The sequence below is a fragment of the Metopolophium dirhodum genome, chromosome 4, assembly GCF_019925205.1.
Source record: "Metopolophium dirhodum isolate CAU chromosome 4, ASM1992520v1, whole genome shotgun sequence".
Classification (NCBI taxonomy): domain Eukaryota; kingdom Metazoa; phylum Arthropoda; class Insecta; order Hemiptera; family Aphididae; genus Metopolophium; species Metopolophium dirhodum.
Window position 1 is genome coordinate 19,133,001 of NC_083563.1, and position 27,575 is coordinate 19,160,575.

General features: G+C 27.2%; 1 long non-coding RNA gene across 1 annotated transcript; it reads right to left on the minus strand.

Annotated features, from left to right (window-relative positions):
• Positions 1 to 1,185: 1,185 nt before the first annotated feature.
• On the minus strand, positions 1,186 to 27,529 carry LOC132943337 (uncharacterized). The gene is made up of 5 exons (XR_009664338.1): positions 27,277 to 27,529; positions 2,313 to 2,352; positions 2,091 to 2,145; positions 1,502 to 2,019; positions 1,186 to 1,419 (listed from the first exon to the last, which is right to left on the minus strand). It is a non-coding gene; the product is annotated as an uncharacterized LOC132943337 (long non-coding RNA).
• Between the last annotated feature and the right edge of the window lie 46 nt (positions 27,530 to 27,575).

Below are 27,575 nucleotides of genomic sequence, written 5' to 3' on the forward strand. Positions count from 1 at the left end.
AAGAATGTCAAATTAAATTTTTATGAACGTTTGAAATTCATATTTTTACAACATTTGATATTCACTCGATTTCTCATGTAACGATTTTCTTATTTTGTTGTAATTAAAAAACGTATGACTGTAGATACTTGAAAATTTCACTGAATGTTTATATTAGCATTTTCTATACACGATAAAATTTTGAAAATAATTTGATTCTTTTTGAGCTGTTTACGGACATAGTCAGTTTTCAATTATTTTAGTTTTTTTTTCTATAAATATCAATACAATTTTATTTGTTGGGTAAAAAAGCGTGAAAATGTAATATAAGGCTGCTGATATATTGTTATTGTTTTTGGTGCAACTCTAAAATAATTGATCGTAGGTACATGAAAATTTCTCATTTTCTATACACCATAAAATTTTGAAAATATTTAGACTCTTTTTGAGCTGTTTACGGGCATTGTCAGTTTTCAATTTTTTTAGTTTTTTTTTTCTATAAATATCAATAAAATTTTATTTGTTGGGTAAAAAAGCGTGAAAATGTAATATAAGGCTGCTGATATATTGTTCTAATAGCAGTTAATAAATATTAAAAATACATATGCTCAATTTTTATTTATAAGCATTTAAAGTTCAAATTTTGACAACATTTATCAAATTTATAATTTAATAATTATTTTTTAGTTAAAAATGTATAAAATGTTCAACTTTTGTAGCTAAGGATTAAAAATTTAAAATAAGGTTCCACGTAAATAGGTTATATATAAATTACTTTATTCACTATAATATCATCAAATATACTTGGTAATATCATAGGCTGACTGACCGTTTTCGCTGACGTATTATATCATTGAATTCAAATTTAACACCATCCATTACAGTGACCCACTTGTAACCTACTGTACAGCAGAGCGACATCCACTTACCCACCATTTTTTAATTGACCTCCCTTTTTATTTAATTCCTGATAAACGAGTTTTGGATAAGTACCTACCTACATAATAGGTACCTGTCCTACCTATATTAATTAAAAACTATTTTTAACACGACGTATTTACTTATTATTTTTGTCTTTTAGTTTATCTAATTTTGTATGATTAAAATATGTTTCCTTTATACCCAAATAATTTTTTAAGTACCTACAAATAATATAGAACTCAATTTTATTTTAACAATAAATACTTTTATTAATACAGTGTTGACTTTGTAGATGGGTAGTAATAAATTAACTGTACATTCAGCATTACATACATTCAAGTGAATAATTATAAGATTGCAATGATAGATGTAAGATGTAAGATGTTAGATGTAAGATGTATTGTTGATTCATCAATACGATGCTGGGTGGACTTGAGGACTTCCCATGTTCAGCGACCGGCGTCGACCCGTTTTGTGGCACAGCGGAAACTTCGTACAGCTGACTGTTCGACAAAGACACTGTAATATTATTTCTACTTAATCGTAATAACTGGGTATAATGAGTTTAATATTATATTATATTACAATAAATATTAAGTACCTATATTATTAGCTTCTAATAATTGGGACGTCATTTTTGTAGATATTGATCCGGACAAAATGATGCTGGCCCAGCGCTATGCCACGGTTTATGGCGTACCTATCCGATGAAATTGTTGGAGACTCTTTCAAACTGGGCAATCTGATAAACGGTGACGTGATCGTTACTTCGCGGCCATCATAGGGTAGACCAGAATACACAAAAATGTAGGTCATCGGGCTGTCGGCTGTATGTATGATAAAGTCCTGGAAGTGGGAATTACAATAGCCCCTAAAATGCTGTTACACCTCAACCTTAATAAAAACAAAGAATGATTAAAAAATGGCAACGGAATTGGCCTACAAATCTGAAAATAAGTTTATGGACAGATAACTTCTCAACGTAATATTATGACCGATCCAATAATAACTTTCCATAGGTACATCAGACCTATGTGCGACGGCTGCTCACCAACGTATCGACATCCACCAGATAACTTTGGTAAGTTTTCAAACTATACCGCTCATTCTTGCAGAATGCTAAAGAAAATTAATTTATTAGATAAATATTATACTATAACAATTTTTAAATATAGACGTTTTCAACTCACAGTTATGCAGATGGATGTCGACCGGTTTGGGAGCGACGTCTGATACGCCATTGTTCTAATGAATTCAAACATAAATAATATATTATTATAATATTTATATGTATATAGGTACGGTTAGGTATATTAAATTAATTAAGTAGGTACTATATTAATAAAGTCTATTAATTATTTTTTTACTATGCTTTTATTGTATTAAAATATATACAATGACTTATAACTTACATTATTGGACCGGACATACAGCAACGTCGAGTTGAGGTACCTGTCCATAAACACATTTTCATCAGCAAAATATAATATAAAATATAAAGTAAAGAAATGCATAAAGAAAAAACTGTATTTATTCATACAATTTTGAAATCAAAAACATTAGAACAAGATAATGCTTTCATGATAAATTAAAAATATTTGAAGATTTTATTTGTCATACGTTTACATGGCAATAGTAAAATTCTATTAAACCTATTAGGTACGTAAACAACATTTATTAATATGACAAATATTAAAAATTGCAAAAAAGGGGGACCCTCGTGTTAATACCCCTCACTTTGTTTTTTGGATAGCGCTGGGAGTTTTTGTGCACAAACGTCGGGACCTGGTGCACATTTCTGCACAAACGATGCACAAACGTTTGGCACAATTAAAAAATCCAAATATTGAATGTGGGGGGCTACCGTTTCAATGGCCCCCCTATTTTGTTTTAGGGATAGAGCTTTCAGTTTTTGTGCACAAACAATTGGACTTGGTGCACATTTCTGCACAAACGATGCACAAACGTTTGGCGTGGTCAGAAGTTCAAATTTCGAAAGTGGGAGGGCCATTGAAATGGACCTCCGTATACCAGGTATGAGCTTATATCTCAGTTGGTATATGTATCGGCTATTATTAATGTAATTTATGATAATTATTTAATTGCAATTGATTTGGCCGAAATAAATAAACAAGATTGACTTGCATCCGTCGGAGCACTATTTCAGTTTAAGCGAATTCTTGATGGTATTAAACATTTTAAATGTTATACATTTTTATTTTTCATATTAAATAAATTAAAAGCTATTAAAAAATATTAAATATATGCTCCTACCGATGCAAAGTAAACTTCTTTATCAAATCCAAAATCTTTTGATTTTTTAAATTGTACGACTAGATATACCTTAATTATTGTCAGTCGCTAAGGTCGTTTTTATTGAAAATTTAAAGGGTTTGCCGGGGCCTTAAAATATTATGAAATTTGCCTATATTAAATCCCTTAAAAAACACAATGAGACATTGAGACGTTCTGTTAAATGCACAGTGGTTTCGACGAATATATCATAAATTTATAATAATTGTTTCTATAGAATAATTATTAATGACTAGATTAAATCACGTTCGTCATACTATTTGTATTTTTTTCACATATGAATAAAATAAAAATAAATCTGAGTATGTATTAATAATTTACTAAATGCGAAACCAAAATAGGTGTGAATGTAGCTACCATGACTTTATAAATTACCTATATGGCTATATGATAATATTCAATACAATAAATAATACATTTTAAGTAGCTACCTCTTAAATGTACCAAACTATTTATTTTTATTTTAATGACATTGTTTCTACCTATAAGAAAAATTATAAGAAAATTAAACTTTTGCTATAATATTGTTTCAATCTCAATTGCCTAAAATTGCATATAGTCGTTAAGTACAAACATTGGAACATGATATATACTAATTTCATCTTGGTCATTACTCATTACTAATACGTATGCATTTATATATTGCTTATATACCCTCGCTATGTCATGCTTTAATTTACTTTATCAAACCCTGCATCTTATAAAAGTATTAGGATAACAATAATCGACGCAATATTGTTGCAGTTGGTGGCAGTTTGTGTCTGAATAGCCCGATTCGCTTTGTGGCCATAATCATACATTTATTATTATTCATTATAATTCATGGACAATAAATGTATTGAAAATAATAATATTTATTACATATTATGATTTTATGAAACACAGGAAAAATTAACCCACAACATTGCTGTGCTTAAATAGTCTATCCAAAACGCCGTTTGATCACATTTCTATTAAAATGTATAAAATATATTATAATAATAAGATTAATATCTCTTTAGCTGTATACAATTAACAAAATTAAATCAACTGTTATTAGAAAAGTATACGAAGCTCGTCAAAAATTGAACACTTATACCAGATAACCGGTACTTAGCACTTTTATTTGTACTGGTTAGAGTCTATTAATATGTACTAAATTATGCATATTATCTAATGTAGGTTACCCAAATTTAATTAATATACATTTAGACAAATTGATTGTTAATAAGTCACTTCTACTATTGTCAAAAATAAAAATAATATTTGATAAGGTTGATTTCTTTTCAAATTTTAAATTAAAAATTAATAATTGAACGTCTTGTGTTAGTATAATCAGAAATAAGAAATATTTAATAACATTGGTACTTATATGTTAATTAATTTTGTAATATAAAATAAATTTAAATAATTTTTGTGGCATCTAATATTGAAAAATGTAATAAGTAATTACTTCTATTATATTAAATTTACTTTAAAAAGTAATAAGACTACGAGTCATTTTGTTAAAGGGCCTCGCTACTACCGTCAATTTTAGCTCAATAGTGAATAAACCTTAAATTTTGACAAAATTAAAGTTAGTTTACGTAATCCGATTTTGATTCTGAAAACAAATTTAAACTTAACAGAAAATTTCCTATAGATCGAACGAAACAATTCACAAAAATTGAATCTTATATTATTGTCCACACTCAACTGTAATATTAAAAAATTGAACATATTAATTCTTTCAAATCATAATTAAAATTAAAACTAAAATTAAAAACGGACATTTTTCTGCTGAGTTCAAATATTTTTTCAGAATCAAAATCAGACAACTTTAACTTAATTTAGTTTTATAAATTTTAGTTGTAAAATTCGTATAGTGAATTTGATTTTATTATCGAGTTATTGACAAATGCATGCGTGTACGAGAGTGGTACCCAAATTGAATTTCACTCACACTAATAATCAATTACAACTAACACACAGATCCCGGGTGGCTAAGACGATATTAGAAATTGCTTAAATGATATCCCTTAAGCAACTTACATAAAAATTATATATTAGATAAGTAGACTTGGGTAAAATACTTTTTAAAAGTATATCAAATACATATTCCGAATAATAAAAATAAAGTACTAATTCAGAATATGTATTCGAATACTTTATGATAATACTATTCCTAAGTATTTGGAATACTTCACAAAAAGTATTCCAAATATTTTTTGAATACTTTTTTTTAGTAGATTTAGATTTCAATAGCAAAAATATTATTTTTTCAATTCTGTGTTTATAAAAATATAAAATAAATTAACATTATTATAATCTCGATAATACACACCTATCTAGCTATCTATTATGGTTATAAGTTATATTCAAATTAATATAGTTAATAAGTAATAATTAGTAATAATATGTAAGAGTATACCAATATAAGAAAAAAAGTATTCCGAATACGATACTCAGAATACTTGTAAAAAGTATTCAAAATAACGCATTGAATACTTTCAAAAAAAAAGTATTTAAAAAGTATTCAGAATACTACCCAAGTCTGTAACAATAAAATTAATATTTTCCCACAATATTGTTAAATTGTGCAGCAATTAAATTAAAAACATTCCGTAAAAAGTAATTATATTGCTTGTAGCAATTAAATATCTATAGTATAAAACATACTTTTAAAGTGTATAGAATACCCTATAGTCTTATACCGAATAAATTAATTGCAGATACAACGAGTGAATTATAAAAACTGACGTTGAAGTTGTGTATAATTATGTACCTCAGATAAAAATGTCTGTATGAAGGTATAATTACAATCACTAATTTATAATTATACAACAAAAAGTAATGTAATGCCATATTTTTAAATTGAGAGAAATCTTTTAAGGGTTAAGGTTAATCATAAATTGTTACTTTTCGGGAGTGCATTATAGTTCCACAAAAGTTTTATACATTTCTATCAGTTAAAAATTTGATAAATTGGGTTCTTCAGATAAGTTTATGGTTTAATAATATACAATTTTAAGAAAATCGTTAAAATATTTGCAATGTCTATACTATACAATGTATTTTTAAATATATTTTCAGTCATCAAAAGCATTAATTAAATCATAGATTTATATTATACCATAATGGGACAGTACTTACATTAATTTTTTAATTTGTATTTAAAAAGTATAATATAATAATACGCTGGTTAACATGTATTTGACATAATAAAAAAATCATTTATAAATTAATATTCTTTAAATTAAACGTCTTTAATCTTATCACTGCTAATCACTATACGAAATAATATAATTATTATAATGGTTTTTTATATTATATCAATTCCTCGATTTACATAATCGTTTTTAATATATTATTCACAATCGATATCAACACTTAACATGTGTTTTAATTTTATGAAGTTTAATTTGTTTTTCATTTTTATTGAATAAATATGCAAGATATCCTTAGTCACATATATGACTAAGGCTGATAGTGCATATTATTATATTATATTTACAGTGGAAAAAGAAGGCAATCATTAGTGAAACTTTCTAATTTTTTTATTATTATTGTTACACAATAACGTAAGAAGTCACCTAGAAGTTTGTCGCCTAATTATTAATATTCGAACTTCAGCTAATCGAGTACAAGACAATTTTTATTATTTTTACTACTTTTATCGATATATATAGATAGAAATTTCAGTTCATTGCAGGTTCAAATCACAGAGGTGCTAAGGGTGCTTAGCACTTTGAAAAAACTAGCACCCTAAAATATCGTCATTATCTAAAAAATAATTATAAACCTTTCAAACGTGCAGCCACTATCATGGAGCAAGACTCAAGATAGACTATCGGACATAATATCAATTATCCACATAGAAAGAGATATGTGTAGGTAGATATATGTTAGATATTTCTAGTACAGTTACAGTGAAACTCCCATATAACGAAATTCCAATTTCCAAAATGTTTAAATAAATATTTTTGAGAAACAAGCAGAGTTTTAAATAAATGTATTTTATTTTATTTTACGAAATTCACTTTAATACAATTTTTTTGCCCATAAGGTCACAAGACTTTGAAAACCTAAGAAGATGCATTTAAAATCTCAATAAATTCGCTTTAAAATTCAGTATACATAATATATTATCCTGAAAATGAATTCAAAATATAAAATGTATACAAGTCTATCAAGCTATATTAAGGAAAAAAAGGTGGGTAAGTGGATGTCGCTCTGCTGTACAGTAGGTTACAAGTGGGTCACTGTAATGGATTGTGTTAAATTTGAATTCAATGATATAATATCATTGTATAAGAAAAACGATTCTGAGCGAAAACGGTCAGTCAGCCTAGGATATTACCAAGTATATTTGATGATATTATTGTAAATAAAGTAATTTATATATACCCTATTTACGTGGAGCCTTGTTTTCAATTTTCAATCCTTAGCTATAAAAGTTGATCATTTTATAAATTTTTAGCTAAAAAATAATTATTGTATTATAAAGTTGATAAATTTTGTCAAAATTTGAACTTTAAATGCTTATAAAAAAAAATTGTGCCTATGTATTTTTAATATTTTTCAACTGCTATTAGAACGATATATCAGGAGCCTTATATTAAATTTTCACGCTTTTTTACCCAACAAATAAAAATTTATTGATATTTATAGAAAAAAAAACTGAAAAAATTAAAAACTGACAATGTCCGTAAACAGCTCAAAAAGAGTCAAAATATTTTCAAAATTTTATGGTGTATAGAAAATGAAAATATAAACATTCAGTGATATTTTTAAGTATCTACAGTCATACGTTTTTTAATTATAACAAAATAAGAAAATCGTTACATGAGAAATCAAGTGAATATCATATGTTGTAAAAATATCAATTTCAAACGCTCATAAAAATTTAATTAGACTTTCTTGTTGACATTTTTTTTTTGATAAAGGTAGATTAACTAATGAATAATTATATTACATGTTCAAATCTCAGATTTAAAAAGAAAAATTTTTATGAATTCTCAACTCAAAATAATTTGCTAGTTTTCGTGATTTTTCCGTATTTTGTCAATATTTGAACTTTAAATGCTTATAAATAAAAACTGTGACTAAGGATTTTTAATTTTTTACATCTGCCTTTGAAACAATAACCTAGGAGCCTTCTATTAAATTTTCAAGCTTTTTTACCCAACAGATAAAATTTTATTGATATTTATAGAAAATAAAACTATAAAAAAAAAGGAAACTGAAAATGTCCGTAAACAGTTCAAAATTCGTCGTGTTTGAAAACTACTGAGAAATTTTTACTTTTGACCCCCTCAAAGTACCAACTAGATTCACTTTCCTATCAGAAAAGTTACTGTTGAAGAAAATCCAAACACTTATACTGTCCTAAAAGGCGACAGATACAAAAAAAATAAAAAAATAAAAAAAAAAAAACACATATCATTGTAAAATCAATACATTCATCGCTTCACTCAGAATCTAAAATTATATTTTTAATTATTTTTATTCATTTACAAAAATGTATGAGACATAAAGTCAAAACTTTTAAAATAACATCCACGACAACATTCTACAGTAAACTATAATATAATTAAACCTTAATTATATGATATTTTGACTTATATTGAGGATTCGATTTACGTATCATGACAAACGCAGAAATAGTTTTTACTTAGGTCTTAATTTATACACATAAATATAATATACCTATACATCTCAATATTTCTAATGGTGTCAAGTATGTTCCCGTTATTTTAGTTTTTTTACTCAAACGATTTCTTGAACTAATTTTCTATGAGCATTTATCCAAGTTACATTTACAATTTACATAATAAATTATCACACAATATTATACAGTAGGACTCTTAGTTATAATGTGAACGTCATACATTTTATATTTGTCTAGAGCGAGCTTGTTTTGATTTAAATTTTATTTAAACTACATTTACAAATTTAAATAGTTATCGAACATATCGTTGTAATAGATGTGTTATATTTGAATTCAATGATAAATCATTGTATACGAAAAACAATTCTGAGCTGAGACTTTATGTCAGCCTCTTAGATCATATATGATCTAAGGTCAGCCTAGCACACTTGAGTAAATAATCAAATTTAATAGTTAAAAAAATTAACAATGATCGAAAATATCTCATGGCTATAAATAGCGTGACTTTCCTGTAAACCTTTTCTTTTTGATTGAGGTACAAAAACTTATTAGGAACCTTCTATTAAAATGTCTTATGTTAACTGTGAAAATGAAAACTTTTAAGAATTTCTAACTGAAAAATTATTATACCTATAAATAGTTCAAAAAGAGTCCAAATTGTTTTAGCATTTTACCATGTATGGAAAACATGATAAACATCTCTAGAATTAACGGTTAATCGTTTTGGAAATACAACAAAATATCAAAAATTGATAGATGAAAATTCGTTAATTTACTGATGAAAATCCAATATCTTAAAAATTTTAAATTTAAACGCTCATAAAAAATTATGTAAACTATGTACTAAATTTGTGAGAAAATTTTTTATCAAAATGTCTAATGTTAGCTATGAAAGGAAAAACTTTTATGAATTTCTAACTGAAAAACAGTTTGAACATTTTCAAGGAGAGATTTTAGTAACTAAAAAGTTGCCGACTGACGGAAAAAACACATCATTCTAAAATCAATACATATACTTTCGCTCCGCTCAGAATCTAAAATTACAAAATTTCGTTTAATATGAACTTATAATAAATTTATGACCCACGATAATAATTATTTGGAAAACATTGATTAAATAAATCTATAGGTAAAGTATAATGAGTCTATTATATAACAAAAGATAACAATTCGTGAATCGAATTGTCGTTTCTAAAAAAAACAATACATCGATAACCTTTTTATAATGTAATATGTAATTTTAATATATTATAACTACAAATTCTAACTATAGGTACAAATGAATAGGTATTAAATAGAATAAATAATATTTAGCATTACACGTAATTTATTTATGTCAAATTATTTATTAATATAAAATAATATATGATAATATTATGTACATATTAAGTCTTCGTATAAAGTCAAAAATATTATACCTACCTACGATAATTTCATATAAAAATCAATCACTTACAATATCGGTGTATCGTTTATTTTTGTAAATTGTTAGGTATAACTTATGTTATAACTTATAAGTTATTATGTTTTAATTTTAATAAATACTAAATAATCTTTGGCAATTGTTAGAAAAAATTTTAATAGAAATTAAAGAGCTTTTTCAACTATTTCCGAAAAAAAACAATTGAAATTTGGAAACGAACGTGCTTGAAAAAATCTTAAAATGTTAAACATTTTTAATTATGATAAAACCTACACTACATTCTTGATTCTTCCAATTCTCAGAGGTTTTTATAATTTTAAATTCTATTAATTTCAATCTGCTTCAAATATTTAAATCTACAGAGTAATTTCATGAGATTATCCAAAAAAAAAAACGTCTTAATGCCATGATTTGGAAAAAAATTCATCTAAAATATGTATTATCAGTATCATCTTATTTAACAAATTATAATAAGTATAAACAATTTTAGACGTTATCAGAGTAACAGTATTTTTTAAACGTTGGTAGGTACCTACGTCATACACCCACTTTTTAAACGAGTTTAATAAGCAATTTATTTCAATAATCAATATAATATGAATTAATAAACAATTTATACAATTTGTAATATATTTACGAATTACAATTATTAGTCAAGTAACCAACTTCAGTATCGTAGTTTCATATCGATTACTTACATCATTCGAGGTCATCAAATAAATTATGTACCTACCTTACAACCTATTACTAAGGACATTATGTATTTATTTACGATAAGAATATTAGGACTAAATTATCAAGAGATAATGGGATAGTCGATAGACCTCTTCCGGAATTTTATTATACGCACTCAAGTATACTATATTATGCACCAGATAATGCGTCAACAGTCTTAAGTCTTAACAGTAGGTGCATAATAATATAGGTACAATAATTTATAATATTGCGATTAATATTATAAGATTCGTCCAGTCAATTGACATGCAAAATATATCTAAGCCCAGGGGGATTAATCGACAACGTGTAGTTCCTACAATCGCATTTTACTGAAACAGACATGTCAATATGTAACTATAAACGATATCTACATAATACATATATGTATGCAAAGTATATTATTATCTATATATTATAATATTATTGTAGCATGTATGTTAGAATGTTATTAAAAATAACTAACGTCAAACGTACAATATGAATTATGAATGCTCATTTAACAACCACCAGACGTACACACTACGTACGGTACACGCTGTGTTATCGTTCACTTGACCTAATAACCGGAGCACAGAATTTTCCTTGCAATTGCCTTTTTATTTTTTATTTTTGGTATATTTCAATATTTGACAAATTTTGTTTTTATGAAAACTATTAAGTGAACCATAAAATATAAACTCCTTTTATAATCTACCTAAGTAATTATTTCACGAGTAAAATTACAAAATATACAAGTCTATAATATTTAATATTTTAATCAAAGATAATTTATGGGCTTATGGCACAACATTTAAATGAATTTAAAAATATGTAAAAATAAATTTGGTGCCTATTGTAGGTAAAATTTTAAGCGTAAGTAGTAATCGATTTTAATCACGCGTGGCTCTTAAATATCTATGGTTATTTATTGCATGATATATTATTAGAAATTATGGTATACTATATATTATTATTATAGTGCATAACTTGTTGAAGATATTTTAATAAAATATACAATGTATGGATGTGTATTTAATTGTTATTTTATAGATACTATGATTTGTGATTATATAAATATCTATTAAAATAAATACAATTTATTACTATCATATTTACGTACTTAAATAGTCAGTTCTATAACAGCCACCAACTCCATATTCCATAAGCGGACTGTTAACAACCTACTATAGATTAACTAAATTAATACCTATATTATGTATATGGTAAATATTCGTTATAAACGCAATCGTGTTCCGATAATTTATAGTTTATAATACATCTTAGTATATGTACTATAATGGATGTCATCCGCAGTTAAATACCTTAGTGTAACATTGCCACATTGGATAACCTTTAGGTTAACGTGATGGAACCATATTTTTACTAAATTACAAAACAACACCAAATAAAAAAATCTAAAAACGCATGTCGAGAGTCTCCACACATCAAAAAAATTCTAATTTTCCAAAATAATGTTATAAGAAAAAGGCGATTGCCCCCAGATTTATAAGAATCAAAAATTACGCAAAGACTTCCAAATCCGCAAAATCCATCATTATTATTTATAAAACACTATACTGCTCATAGATGTCCATATAAATCATTACTAAAATTATCACATAATTTAATATTATCCATCATACGTCACAATAATATGATCCACACATACAACATCTACAACATAATACCCACGACTGATTTGTTTCTTTTAATATTCATAAAAAAAAACAATCGTTTCAATGATGTCTGTTATACAGTCGTCTCGACAAGGACTTTAACTACCTATACATTTATACGTATATACAGCACACATCAGTAACGGAGTTTTGGAATTAAATGCTGTGGCGCCCGGCAGATGAGAGACAAATGAACATTTTCCGAGCACAGTTTTTTCTTTTACCCAATTTATTCTTATTTTTGTTTATGTTGGCGCCGGCTTTCGTTGTACCGGCGGAAAAGTTACTATATACACGTACTACACGGCTATACGGTTTTCATTTCCATGTACGATGTGTCGTACGCGTGGATATATTAATGTTGAATAATATTAAGGAAAAACACGCACCATTGAATAGAAAAAAAAACAATTATTCTACCCTTTTAAATGAATAAAACGACGACGCACTAAATTCTCTGACGACTCGCTCGTCCCCGAGCGTTTCCAAAAGCCCTACGGAAAAATCCACCACCACCGCCAAGAGCATTAAAAATGTCCAATCCTCCGATGGCTCGGTATCTGTACAGCTCGACCCGTAACCGCACGTCAAGTCACTTCGTTAACTCCTGTCGTTTTAGTTGCTCGTCTGAAAATTGTTTAAGGAGCTCATAGAATAGTTCACTATACAATCGTATTGTATCTTCTAACTGATACCATAATTATTGTTGGTATAACGATTTAAATTAACCATCACAAGCTTGAGCTACATATTATATCGCTAATAAATTATTATTTTTAATATAACGTGACTCTAGATAAGAGTTATCCAACAACAAAAAATAACTTCACAATTGCGATAATTGCAAGATTTGCATTATATATACAATGCAGGCAAAGTGAAACACACCGTAATAATATTCTGTTCGTACGGTCCAAAAAATCTAAATCTATAACATCACCTGAAAATATTACTAAAACATGATGAAAAGGCGGTTAATAATAAATGGGACAAGAATCTAAAATAAACAATGAAGACAATTTTTTTTAATCCTTTCGTTAAACAACCTCAATATACATTTTTTTTTCAATGGAAATATGGATTTCAAATTAATAATGATTTATGATGCTATAATGTCTACGTGGTAACTGGTTTATATGATACTACTTATTAGCAGTTATTGGTAATAACTTATTACCGTCATCTGGAAACTGTCTAGTTATGCACATGATCACAATATAATATGTTGTACTTGAATTTTAGACATTAATAGCGTTTTCCATTTTACCAATATTTAGTGACCCATTCTGGTGTAATGTTTTATATTCAATTTGAATGTATGCACTGTATAATAGTACCGTGCACTCATTGCAAAGTACAGTTGGTGCTCACAAACCGTTCGCTTACCGATTTTAAAGGTGAAATTACTATTGTGAACTGTTTTTCTCCATCACAGAGCAATAATAATCTTATAAAAATATTATTTGTTATCAATGTTTATGGAAAGTTATGTTAGTGTACGGTAAAGTGTCGGTTAACTTTAACCGGACATTGTAAGAACGGCCCTAAGTTAGTTTAGTTTATTTTACCACAATAACACAAAAAACATAATATTTTCGTATTTGATTCCAAAACATTAAGTGCACTATTGGTGAAATCGTGTAGTGTCAGTGGAATTTCAGAACACACTTTTATTGTAAAATCGAAAACTTTGTAAAGTATAAGTTATACTTGGAAATATCAGTCACCATTTTGATGAAAACTCAAACAGTCTTAAAATTAGTTAATATAATATTATGAATAATCTTTATTCTTTCTTTTTTACTTTTCTTTCCGTTCAACGCGAATACTACCTATCTTATTCTTTAGAACATAGAATATGCGTAGGTAAATTATTAGTGATATATATACTCTGTTCAATGAGAGAACGCACGGCGCACCGACCAAAACTGGTTCCCCCACGCAACATCCTGCCATAGAAGAACCGGTTTCGATAGCAGTGTGACGCGGGGGGATGCGCAGTATCTGTGCGTTCTCTCGTTGAACAGAGTATAGAACAATATTGAACAATAGCAAAACTAATGTTTATGATAAATATTTTTTTTATTTTACTAGTGACAGTGTACTATACTTACATCAGTTATATTACTGAATGACGTCTCTCATCAATCATCATAGTTAATAATATTTATAGATACAACACCTATTATGTAAATTCAATTTTAAATTTGCACAAAATTACATATCATCTGTATTAATAAATACACGTGTATTCAAATATATTGTACACTAAATACTTAATTTTAATAGACAATTTATTCAATGAAATTAAAATAAACTATAAAGAGATAAAATAAATCTTGTTAGTATGATAATTCAAAAAAATTATACAGCCCAATTTAGAAACCTATGACACTGAAAATGTTTGATTTAACATAATATCAATTTCAATATAGCTAATATTAACTCAGAATTCCGTGACATGTCAATGTTTAACCATCTTTTTTATAATTTGTCTAAAACAATTTTATGAACCAACTCTTCTGTAAAATCACTAAAATTGTGTGGTAACTGGTAAGACATACTACATAGTTTGTCAGTTTGTACATTTAATGATTATATTGTAACGTAAATTCCATTATATATTATATACATCAATTTATACCAGCACATTGAACAATGCACAGCATAATACATTTTTTAAACATAAAATACGTGATAAAAATCATTAGGTAATTATTGTTCAATGTGTACAGGTAAATGTGCACCTATGATCTACACTATCAGCCGCCAGGTGATATGTCCAAATGCCAAATGGGACCCTGCGTAATGTAATATAAGTGTAATGTAATATTCGTAGTGTCGCAATAATTATGAATTTTTGTTATGAAATTCCAAAATTTTGTTTTTATTTAAATTTACTTGACAATAATATTACGACGTAGAAAAATATTTTATTTATCAGGTAGGTACTGTGTAAAACGTACGTTCATGAAACCTATACCGTCGATACCCGATGGACGATTGCCATTCGATTAAACAAAAACGTGATAAGACGAAAAACTAAAATTAAAAATATCAAAAATAACACTGTATTGGATAGCAAAAAGTCTAATTTCACGTTTTTTCGGGATAAATTTGTCTCATAATTTCATGATTAACATATTTTTTACAAGGACAAACGTCATAATATTACAATCTCATTATTGGAAAATTGTATACTATTCAAAGTTCAACAACATATTGTGTGTATTTCACTAATATTGGAGTCAATTTGGTTATAAGTTACTACTGAAAATACTAAAATTGGCACTTGGGTATCAAAAAAAAACTTTTATGAAAAAAAATAAATTGTTTGTAGGTATTGGAAAACTATAAAATATTTTTATCTAAAGTACCTATTGCAATATGTTTTAACATAAATGTTTGGAACTACAAATTGACAGTATATAATATTTTCATACATGCTGTTGTCTGTTATACTTACATTTTTATGCGCGATAATACGATGTATAATAAATTACACATTAGTAACACACATTATATTATTATTATTTCTTTACATTCGTAAGTATGTATTAATTGTATAAATATTTCACTGGAACTACAAGAACTAATGATAGTAACAAACACAATTTACTAATTAAAAACAGTCAGAAAATATTAAACAATCAATCAATTTGTAAATGTAATTATTAATTTACACAGTTCTGAATCCATAGAGTTTCTTATCGATATTTAGGTACATTATGTACTGTATTTTTCGTGAGCCAGACTATAATTATCACTTATCAATATTTCATAAACTATAATAAATGTTTATTTTTAGCGTTGATTTTTTAACATTACATTATTAAATTAAAGTTGTTATTACTGTTATTATAGTTCTGTCTGGACAGACGTCCCACATTATTAAGTATTGTCTCAATTTTTAAATCTGGGTCCCCCTATTTAAATAGTCCCGGTTTTATCCTTCAACTATTTTTTTTTTTCAATTATTTGTTTCATAAAAATAAATATTTTGGTCTCATGATTCTTGTTACGAAATATCGACACGGTTGAAGCATTGGCCACTTATCATCAATTACAATTATATAGTATATTTTATGTTTAATAAAAAGTAATATTTAAATGATATTTTACTATTTAATTAAAATATTTTACAAAAGTCAAAATAATTAGCGTGCCTAGCAACTAAATAGTAAGCATTAAATGTTCTATAATTGTATCCAATAGATATAGGACAGTTTTAATTAATTTTAGAAAGTGTTTCCCATTTGGACAAGGGAATTTATGATCACTGTATAACACAAGTTATCACTTATCCGATATTTCTGTCTCTGGAAAATATGTTTTGATCATTTTCAATTTGGCCATATAATTATTGAACAAAGTATACTAAAACTATCTGTAGTGCTGTACAGTACAGTACCTACTTACCTACGTTGTATTACAGTTGACGAACTCACTAAAATGGACAGGTTTAGTAAAATGGACAAGTATAATAGGTACCTTGTACCTCGTACTTAATTATTATGTACACATAAGGCAATCATATACATATTTTATAGTTTTATCGGTTATATCAAAATACTTAATACCCACGGAATTTGAAGCGGGGATTTTCTGTCTTTGTCTAAACATAATATTATGTGGAATATAGAAATTTAGACGTGTTTTCCTTCCAACGTACCGATTTATCTAGTGAAGTGAAAAGAATTCTAAAAACAGATATGAATTTTTCGTCAAGCCTACTTGAGATCGACTTTGCCAGATTTTTAATTTTTTGATATTAACTTCTCTAGACATTTTAATAATACATTTTCTTTTTTAGTACAAATATTTTTTGGATTTAGAGGGATAAAATCAAAAATATGGGATTGGATATATTATGAAGTAGACATGACGACAATTCAAATCTGATTTCAGGTTTCTAAAATTGCTTCACTAGATCAATCGGTAATACGTCTAAATGCATATTATGTTCCACATGTGTTAGACAAAGACAAAATCGCCGCTTCCAATCCCCAACTAAATAGGTACTAATTAAGTATTTAAGTAGTAGATTCTAATAATAGTTTAGGACCTGTGAACACTGTCGCAATAGGTACTATTTAAACGTAGAATATAAATTATAAGCTAAGCCGCACAAATCTCAGGTGCCTATACAAAATACAAATTGAACATAAAAATATAAAATAAAAATCATGTTATTATTACTTATCAAAAATGCTTATGATATTAATATAAAAGAAAAATCCTTATTTTCCTTTCTAACCTACAACATTTCACGTTTTCGACAATAATTCGGTACGTCAATAATTATTACTCTATTTGATGTGCACTGTACAGTTTACACGTGTATTTATTCTTTGTTTCGTATTGTATATTATTTTGTATGGAACACTTAAAACAATCGATACTTTTGTAACGAAATAACAATTAATACAGCTGCTCGCAATATATTCAAGGTCTTAGCGGCGCGTATTTTGGCCGTTCGGGGCTATCTACCTAAATGCAATGCTATGAGTTACACACCACAAGCGTTTGTGTAAAAGGTTTTTGGCGGGATTTCGTTGTTTAAAAACGTGCTGAACGAGATTTAACATTTTTTTTTTTTGCGCAACGTTAATACGCACGTCAAGGTCCTTCACACCCGCCCGCCAACAATGTACACACAAATAACTCATTTTGGCTCTACTAAATCCGCAAAAATGATCACTCCTTGGCTAATGATTGTCGTCATTATACTATTATAGCCGAGGATCACAAAGCGTCAATAAATTGTAACCGGGACCAAAAGTAAATAAAACAAACCGAACAAAACCTTATAAAACCATTGATGATCGACTACCCGCTTGCTGATTTTACTACAACAAACGTTCGAAGCTCGTGATGCACGAGACGAGAGAGAGTGTGAAACGGCGAGAGAGTGAAACAGGCAGAAAGTACATTAATTTTTAAAATATAACATTATTATTAATTAATCCGAGTATCATTTCACAACAATGTGCCTTGTGGTCAATATTCAACGATAATGCACTTTTTTTTAATCGGGGTTTAAGGGTTTAACAATCATTTATTTCTCATAGTTTTCATTGAAAAGTTCAGACTTTTCATTGGGTCACGGACAAAACCACATCAGTTTCTGATAAAATATGATAAAGGCGGCCTTTGGACGTGGTGATAATATTGCGAAAAATTCTATTCTGAAAATCTCTGAGGTAAAAAAGTTATCAGCAGAGATCCTTCGACAACATTTATTTCCAATTTTATTAAAATTTAATGCATATTTCAATGAGTGGATATCAATAAATATTATTTCTACAAAGAAATACAAAACAATAAAAAAAAGAAACCAGATATTAAAATAAAATTAATTCGACGAACAGGGTCGTTTGAATATAAAATTTAAATTATTGTTTGTAGTTCGTTTTTTTTTACGGACGATTTAATTGGAGTAGACGTAAATACGTTAAAATTTCCGAGGGAATCGTCGGCATTCGACCTTGAATTTGAATACTATTGAAATATTTTTCATTATAACCCGCATTAGATTTACAACAATTTATTTTCCTAGTAGAGATTTTAAACTATCAATTAATAATTATTTTTAAGTACCTATACATACTAAATTTCGTTGCTCGTATATAAAATGTGTAATAATTTACAGTCCGAATTATTAGAAAGATTATACTATTATGGTACTATTGTCTATTATAAATAAATTCTAATTAGACCAACTTTGACCGCTTAGAGTTTAGACTGGAGCACAATCTGCTGTGTACATAATTTGACCGTCGTAGTTTATATTATTATTATAGACCCAACAAAAGATATTTTATTTATAAGAATTATTCCAAGAATTGTTTTATCTTTTCGTATTAAAAAACATTAAGAAATTACTATCTGTATGAGGTTCCATTTAGTCATCTAATCTACGTAACCACGAGAGATTTCTTTGGGTTGCTTTGATAATCAAAAATCTGATAACACAATACGACCACTATGCACTTCAATATTTCTGGGCATTGCACGCAATGCGATAAAAATATTAAACGTCGTTCTCCAAGTCCGAAGTGCGTGTTAAAATAATAAAACCGTACAGAGGTACATGCGTTAATGCGTATAATAATAATATCGTACGCCTGTCCACGTATGAAAATAGTATTCGAGGATTTCGATAGTATTACATTTTATTCTATTTTTGTCCCCAAAACGTGTGTGTACGTTTTTGACCGATAAAAATATCCAACATGTAGGTATAAATTATACGTGTTATTATTATTATTATTATTATTATATACTTTGTAGGCTATAAATAATTTGGTCGGTAGTTCGACGACGTAAAATATTACATAATGTTATTATTATTATCCGATATCTGTGAAATCCAAGTAGTAGATTAATAATAATAATATAATTTATATAATATTATACTCATAAGTCGTTAGTCATTACTCATTAGTCATTAGTCATTATCGTTTTTAATTTTTATAGTGCCCAACTCTTGGGTCGACGATATTGTCGCAAACTTTTAATAAAATTAGCCACCCTGGAAATACTATAAATTTTATAGCACGTACCTATCGTGTGTTTCATAGTAATATAATATTCTTATAATATCATAGTTTATTATAGTTGAGTATTTGAGTGTTTGATAAAGTGGGAATATAGTAAAATATACGAGTACAGTATTGATTCACCTGCGCCCTTACTGCGTATAATACTAATATGACATAATTTTAAATGGTAGGCATTACGACAATAATTGAATAATTTAGTATTATAATATTTAAAATCGAATTCATATTGCATCGTGTTGTGTTATGTTCACAGTATTATACACTTAAACTATTACAGAGTGCTTGATTTGAAAACAAATTAGAAGGGGTAAAAATTGTTTAAAAAAAATGAGCATACCTACTTAAATAATTAAATGTTTTATTGATTGGGATATAATTAAAAGGGGTACTCTTAGATTATACATTAAACGAGATGGACTTCGTTCCAGTGTGTTCCACCATGTTCCCCTTCGATTCAAGAATTGCTTTTCAGAATTATAATTTACAATAAACAATGTACTATATTTACATATTATTATCATATTATTATTACTAAACATATTATCAAATATTTTACGTGATATTAACAAAGTTGGCATTGCCACGAATGCCACGAATCAGGTTTCGTAAGCTTAGAAATTGAGCAAATAATTAAACTAATAAAGTAATAACAATGAAACAATGTCACACTCCGGCTTCACCAAAGAGAAATATGTCTTTGAAATTCACATGAGCGGTGACCTCATAAAATATAATATATAATTAAAATATAACAAACTTAAAACTACGATATAATCGACCAAACTTTAAGAAGTATATAAAATAATAATTTATGCGAAAGATTTTAGATTCTGAGCGGAGCGATATTGGGTTCACAATGATGTGTTTTTTTTTTTATTTTTTTTTGTATCATCTTCTTTTTGATTAGAAAAATGCTTCGATTTTCAACTTCAGTATCTAGTTCGATGGGAAAGTGAATCTAATTGGGGCATTCGGGAGGTCAAAATTGAAAATACACAGTAGTTTTCAAAAGAGCCGGGAAAAACACAAAAAAATTAAGGAAAAACGGGAATTTTTACGCAAAATCGGTTTTTAACAAAATCGATTTTGGTTTTCGGTGTAACTCTAAAACAAAAGACCATATTTGCGTTTTCTATACACGATATAATTTACAAAATATTTTGATTTATTTTATTGTAATTCAAAAATAGAACAACGATTTTAGTTAATTAAGTAAATTAAAAATATTATTTGTGGGTAATTGTAATTTTTCAAGTATATTATTATATACAAATATTGAAATATGATAATAATAAATGCAAATAATATTAATTCAACTTACCGGCTACCGTATTAATAATAACAATATAATATAAAGTATCTAAGGCTGACAAACCGTTTCCGCTCAGAATCGTTTTTCATTTTCGAATCGAATTCAAATTTAACACCATTTATTTCAGTGACCCACTTGTAATCTACTGTACAGCAGAGTGACACCCACTTATCCGGCTTTTTTTTATATTCAATGAATTAATGATGGTAAAAAAAAAATTGCTGTTATTGCCACCTGCCCACCTTTTATCTTATATCCGCATCTGTGTTCTTTGTTACACGTGAGCACGAGATAATCAAACATTTTTATATTAATAATAATTAATATTTCACAGAATCTGGTTTTAGAATTTCACAGAAACCTTCAACATATTTTTAATTTCTATTCGACCGTCCCTCTCCCCGACTTTTATTAAATATTTGTACTTTTTATAGAACTATAAGTGCAATCGGTGTTGCATCCAAGTATACTCCAGGGTGTGGGGTATCGTGTAGGTGTATGCCTCTCCCGGAATTTAATTCACCCTCAGCCACCAGACAACTGACAAATACTAATGTCAACAAAATGTATTTGTTACATTTACAATAATACACGTTAATCAGTTTTATGCGAACCGAATGGCACTGCTACGGTACGAAATGTACAGTTCGAAATTGAAAGGGACGGGAATATAGGATATTGTATGAAAAAAAGTATTAGAGGAGAAAAAAACCCACCTTGGGAGTTTATTGAAAAAGCAACCGATTGACGATTTCTAAGCAAAGAAAAAATTCGTTGCATTAAATAGATTAAAAAAAAATTATACTCCCAATATTATGATTTGTATCAAATATCAAATGTACTGATTTATTAATCGTAATGAATGATAGGGAATATAATTCGTGATACTAAAATGTATGACCAATGCAAAAAAAATTAACTGGATTCAACTGAGCCCAATCGACATCGTATTTTGAAGATCAAAATCAAAATTCGGTGGGTTAGAATATATTATAATTTATTGTTCTAACTTCTAAGCATGCATAGCATGGCATAATGATTTTATATTTTTTATCCATGTCCATAGTAGTATATTATAATACCATCTCGAACGCGTTATTACCTATTAATATATTTTATTTTCAACAGATGTGTTATAATATTACGTGTATGATGCGCGTTCCAAAGTCCTGGGATGATGGCGTACAGTACAGAAATTTAAATATTACAAATCGTTTTAGATAACGTATTGTTTTACGCGTGTGTTCATCAACTGTTTTGACCTACACTACACATCGATTTATAAGTTATTCCATTTCCATAACGTGACCACTGACCAGAGAATCGGGTGAATTATTTGGTAATCGACGTTAGCTAACAAATGCTTACAGTTTAAAAAAATTCTAGGAAAGTATTTTAAATATTAAATTAAAGCTATTCATAAGAATAAAGTACGATTACGACCAATGGTATTTAAATTGCACTCGATGGTACTAAAATAGAGTTTAATATTATATTGTATTATAATAATAGCATAATAATTTTAACTGTCGATATTTTAATTTATTTATAGACTTACATAATTCGTTTTAAAATGTATACAATTTGACATCTTAATTATTATAATAATATCTTTAATATTTTACAATCATTAAAAAATCTAAAAATTATAATTGGTAGGTTTACATAATCAATTTTAGATTTATTACCATATTATAAAGCGGGTAAGCTAAATGTAAAATGTTACTCATAATTCATTTAACAATAAATTCAATTTTCTAATACATAAATATTTCCATTTATACCATACGAATTGATTTCCAATTATTTCTGTAAATTATAAATTAATTATTCACTTTAATTATCATATTTTATGCATAATATATTTTGTATATTTAACATAAATCATCAATTTAAATATAATATCATGTCGATGTTAACTACTTTCTCATCTGTTAATTTTCAATTTATTTATTGTTCATATTTTATGGTGATATTTTTTTCAACTTTTTTCTCGAATGTAACAATATCAACAGGTAACACTCCGAATATATTGATTTTAGTCATTGACTTTGAAATCGATGTTTTAACAAAAATAAAGAAGAATAGTTAACTTGGTTTTAATATTTTAAGCATTCAAATGTCCAATCGACGCGTATAATTATCGAGTTATTCAAACTACGCTGCAATGTTGCATCAATGTTGTCCTATTATAGCTCTATAAAATAAATAATATGATTACAATTTATAACTATGGTCTACCGTCTACGACTATATTATATAAACACCGCCTAATATAATAAAATAATATTAAAAATGAATATAGGTAATCATTATTATTTATTATAATACAAATGTATATAATATTATAATTTATATTGTAGTCTTTCTAGGTCACGAGAAACCAACACATTAAAAATCATCAGTTGTATTAAGTTGATATATTTAATTGACATAACTCGGAAATCGTTTTTCTATCTCACGTTTGCTCGTGAATATCTTTAGTTGTCTAAAAACCTATCAACCTTTATTTTATCAAATTGTAATTTTTCATTTTAATCATATAGAAACATAAAGATCAAAATAAAAAGTAACTGTAAAAACGTCAAGTACATTATGTCATTATAACTGCAAATTTAGCATTGTTTAATATACATAAAGTATCTAATATTATTAAGTATTCCATTAGTAACAAGTAATAACTAATATGGTAGATTAAACTTAATGTTGTCAAAAACAAATCGAATATATTATATAATAGGTATTTATTATTATATTACTAACTAGTTGTCAATACTACAGAACGGTGTGAATAGTTTCCTGGTATAAACATAAAATAGTGGTATAAATTATTAATCTAGATATTATAAAATGTAATTTGTACAGTAAAACCTCCTTATAACGGAATCACTCGGTACCAACTGATTTTTCCATTATATGGACACTAAAATAATATACGGAATATGTAGGTTAAGCAGGGTGATGTTTAACATTTTAACAACTGTTGTTATTTCTTATTAGTAAATGAGATTTCCACCTTATATAGGAGGTCTGCAGAGGTTTGTTATAAGAACATTTTACTGTAGATTAAATAATACTATATGTATATAAATATAATGGCAAAAAGTTTCAAGTCCCTGCGAATAATATTTTTTTTAATTACAACAAAATAACTAATATTGTCATTTTTCGCTGAAGTATCTAATTTCGTAAAATATTAACTTGAATTGAAGTGTGTAATGAAATGTGTGCTTATGTATTTTTAAGATTTTTAAGTTGTCGTAAGAATAATAACAAGTTATAAGGAACTTTTATTACATTTTCAAGCCTTATATATTATATTAAAATTATGGGGTATGCAAAACTCACGAGGACTCTTGTACTCAATCTTTAAGCTATTTTCCTCACAACCAAACATTGTATATTTGTATGATAAATAAATTTATTAGTAATTATAAACATTACAGAAAGTTCCAAACTTTTTTGAAAATGTAACTTTGTCTAGTAAATGCAAATATAAATATTAATTGGTGAAAATGTCAATTCTATTTATTGTTTATTTTTGAATTACAATAAAATAAATAAAATACATTTTAAATTTAATAATAGCTTTACTTTTATATAGATTACAAGTTTCCATTTTACCACAGTCACACTATATTACTACCTATGTTTGACGTTTGTTACTATGCAGGGTCTTAGACCTTAGTTAAGGTATCAAGTATTATAACTATTATTAAATATTTAGAAATACTTAGTAATATCTATCAATGGCGTACATCAATCAGAACCCATGGGGGTGACAATATATCATAAAAAAATAACCAAGAACCCACCAAATTGATTTTATTAAATAACATACTATAAATACTCACCATAGATGAACGATGAACCTATGGAATATGTCATGTTTACCATTGACAATAATTTTTTTTTTTTTTTTTTTTTTTATTAGGAAAATAAGGCTTCGACATCACAGGTCATTAGCCTAGCTTGAATTAAGAGTACAAGACAAAAAAAAAAAAAATAGTATAGCTTAATGACTACGGAAAGGGTTTTTACATTGTTAAAGTTTGTTTATTAGGTGGATTTGAGTAAGAAAAGAGATAATTTTAATAATATTATTTTCGTTTAGTGCTTCATCCATATTCGGTGGTATAGCTAGATTGTTTCTTGCGTCCCTGTACTTTGAGCAATCCTGGATGATATGTTGTATTGAGAGGTCGGCATGGCATTCGTCGCAGGTGGGAGGTGGGTTTTTGTTGATGAGAAAAGCGTGGGTTGTGAAGGAATGTCCGATTCTGCATCTTGTGATGGCAACTTCTTGGCGTCTGTTGAGGAAGTACGGTGGGTTCCACTTTTTTGTGTCTTTCTTAACTGATTTAAGCTTGTTGGTAGGCGGAATAGCATCCCAATGATTTTGCCATCTAGCGTGTATTTTGCGTTTGATGGATGATTTAATGTCATTAGTCGGTAGGTCGGAAATTGTTGGGTGGAAGACAATAATTATTGATATATATTGATGTATAAATGTATTGATGTGTGTTTTTGTTCATGAGTAGTAACTAGTATGTATATTCATGATTTGTCTTGTAGAAAATTGGGTTTAGTTTTTACTTTTGAGTTTTATGTGATGCCAAAATCTAACATTTTCAATACTTTTAAAAACAATCAGTAAAATAAAAAAAAATAGAGGAAAACTAAACGCTAAACCAGTTTTTGATAAAAATCGTTTTTATTTTTTTTATGCAATTTTAGTCAGCCGATTTTTGTTATTTAGTTATTGTTCGAAAAATATTGTTCGTATAAACTTGTAAGTTGTAACCCTATTAAACTCTATACCATGAAGAATAAAGATATTATTAAGATATATCTTTATTTTTCATGCTCTATTCCTACGACTATAGCTATAGGTACTAAATGAAATTGTAAAAATCTCTTGACACATTTTAAGCTATTTTTACAAGCATTTGAAATGTACGATTTTTTTTATTTTAAAGTATTGTTAAAAATGTTATATTTGGTCGTAATAAGCCGAACATTTAATACAATATGTTTTTTTAAAGTAATTCAAAAATATTTAAAAATACATGAGTATACACAATTTTTTTATGGACTTTTGGATCTGAAGTTAAATTTTTGATGAAATGAGATATTTAAACAATATATAACTATTTGTTACTTTGTTGTAATTAAAAATATTATTCGTTTGAAACTTTTATATATTATATTATTATTTTTCACTATACACAATGACATTTTCAAAAATACATAGGTAGGTAAATTATAGTAATTTAAGGTATAGGTATAATATACATATAAGTATAATAGGTATGTATATTAAAATTATTATTTTAATAATTGATAATTTAATTAATGTTATATTTTAGGCAAAAATTAATTTAACCTACCGTATAATAGTAAAACAAATTACTATAGTAGCAATGTAAATATTTAATATATCATAAAATATACTTATTATACTAGAATAAACTAGGCTGATAGATCGCCTCCGTTCAAAATAGTTTTTCGTATGCAATGATTTATTATTGAATTAAAATTTAACACATACATTACAGTTATTTACTATTAATGACGATGTAGGTACACTCGACAACTATTGTACAATCAAGCAGATACTTGTCCACTTTTGTTATATTTTATTGAACCATAAATGTAATATTATTAAAATGTTATTGAATGAACATCTACATATGATAGATACATCATAATAAATGATCTTTTAGTGGCTTATAAATTATAAAATTGGCTAATCAACTTACTTTATGATTTCATAATATTATGTATGATACCTATTTATTTTTTTCCGGTTTAGTATCATGTAATACCGTAGTCGCATCCGTATAGGTAATATTTTTACTATTAATTACTTAATTACTTTTTATTATAAAGTTTAAAAAAAAATGTATACACTTTTTAACCGGAAACGATTGTCGAACAGTTTTTGGACCAGGTTACCAGAAATTGTAAAAATGTAAAAATTAAAACTGTTGTCGGACCCCAATATATATACGAAATATTTAAGTCCTTTTCCACTCCCCGAATGTGAAATACCTATACG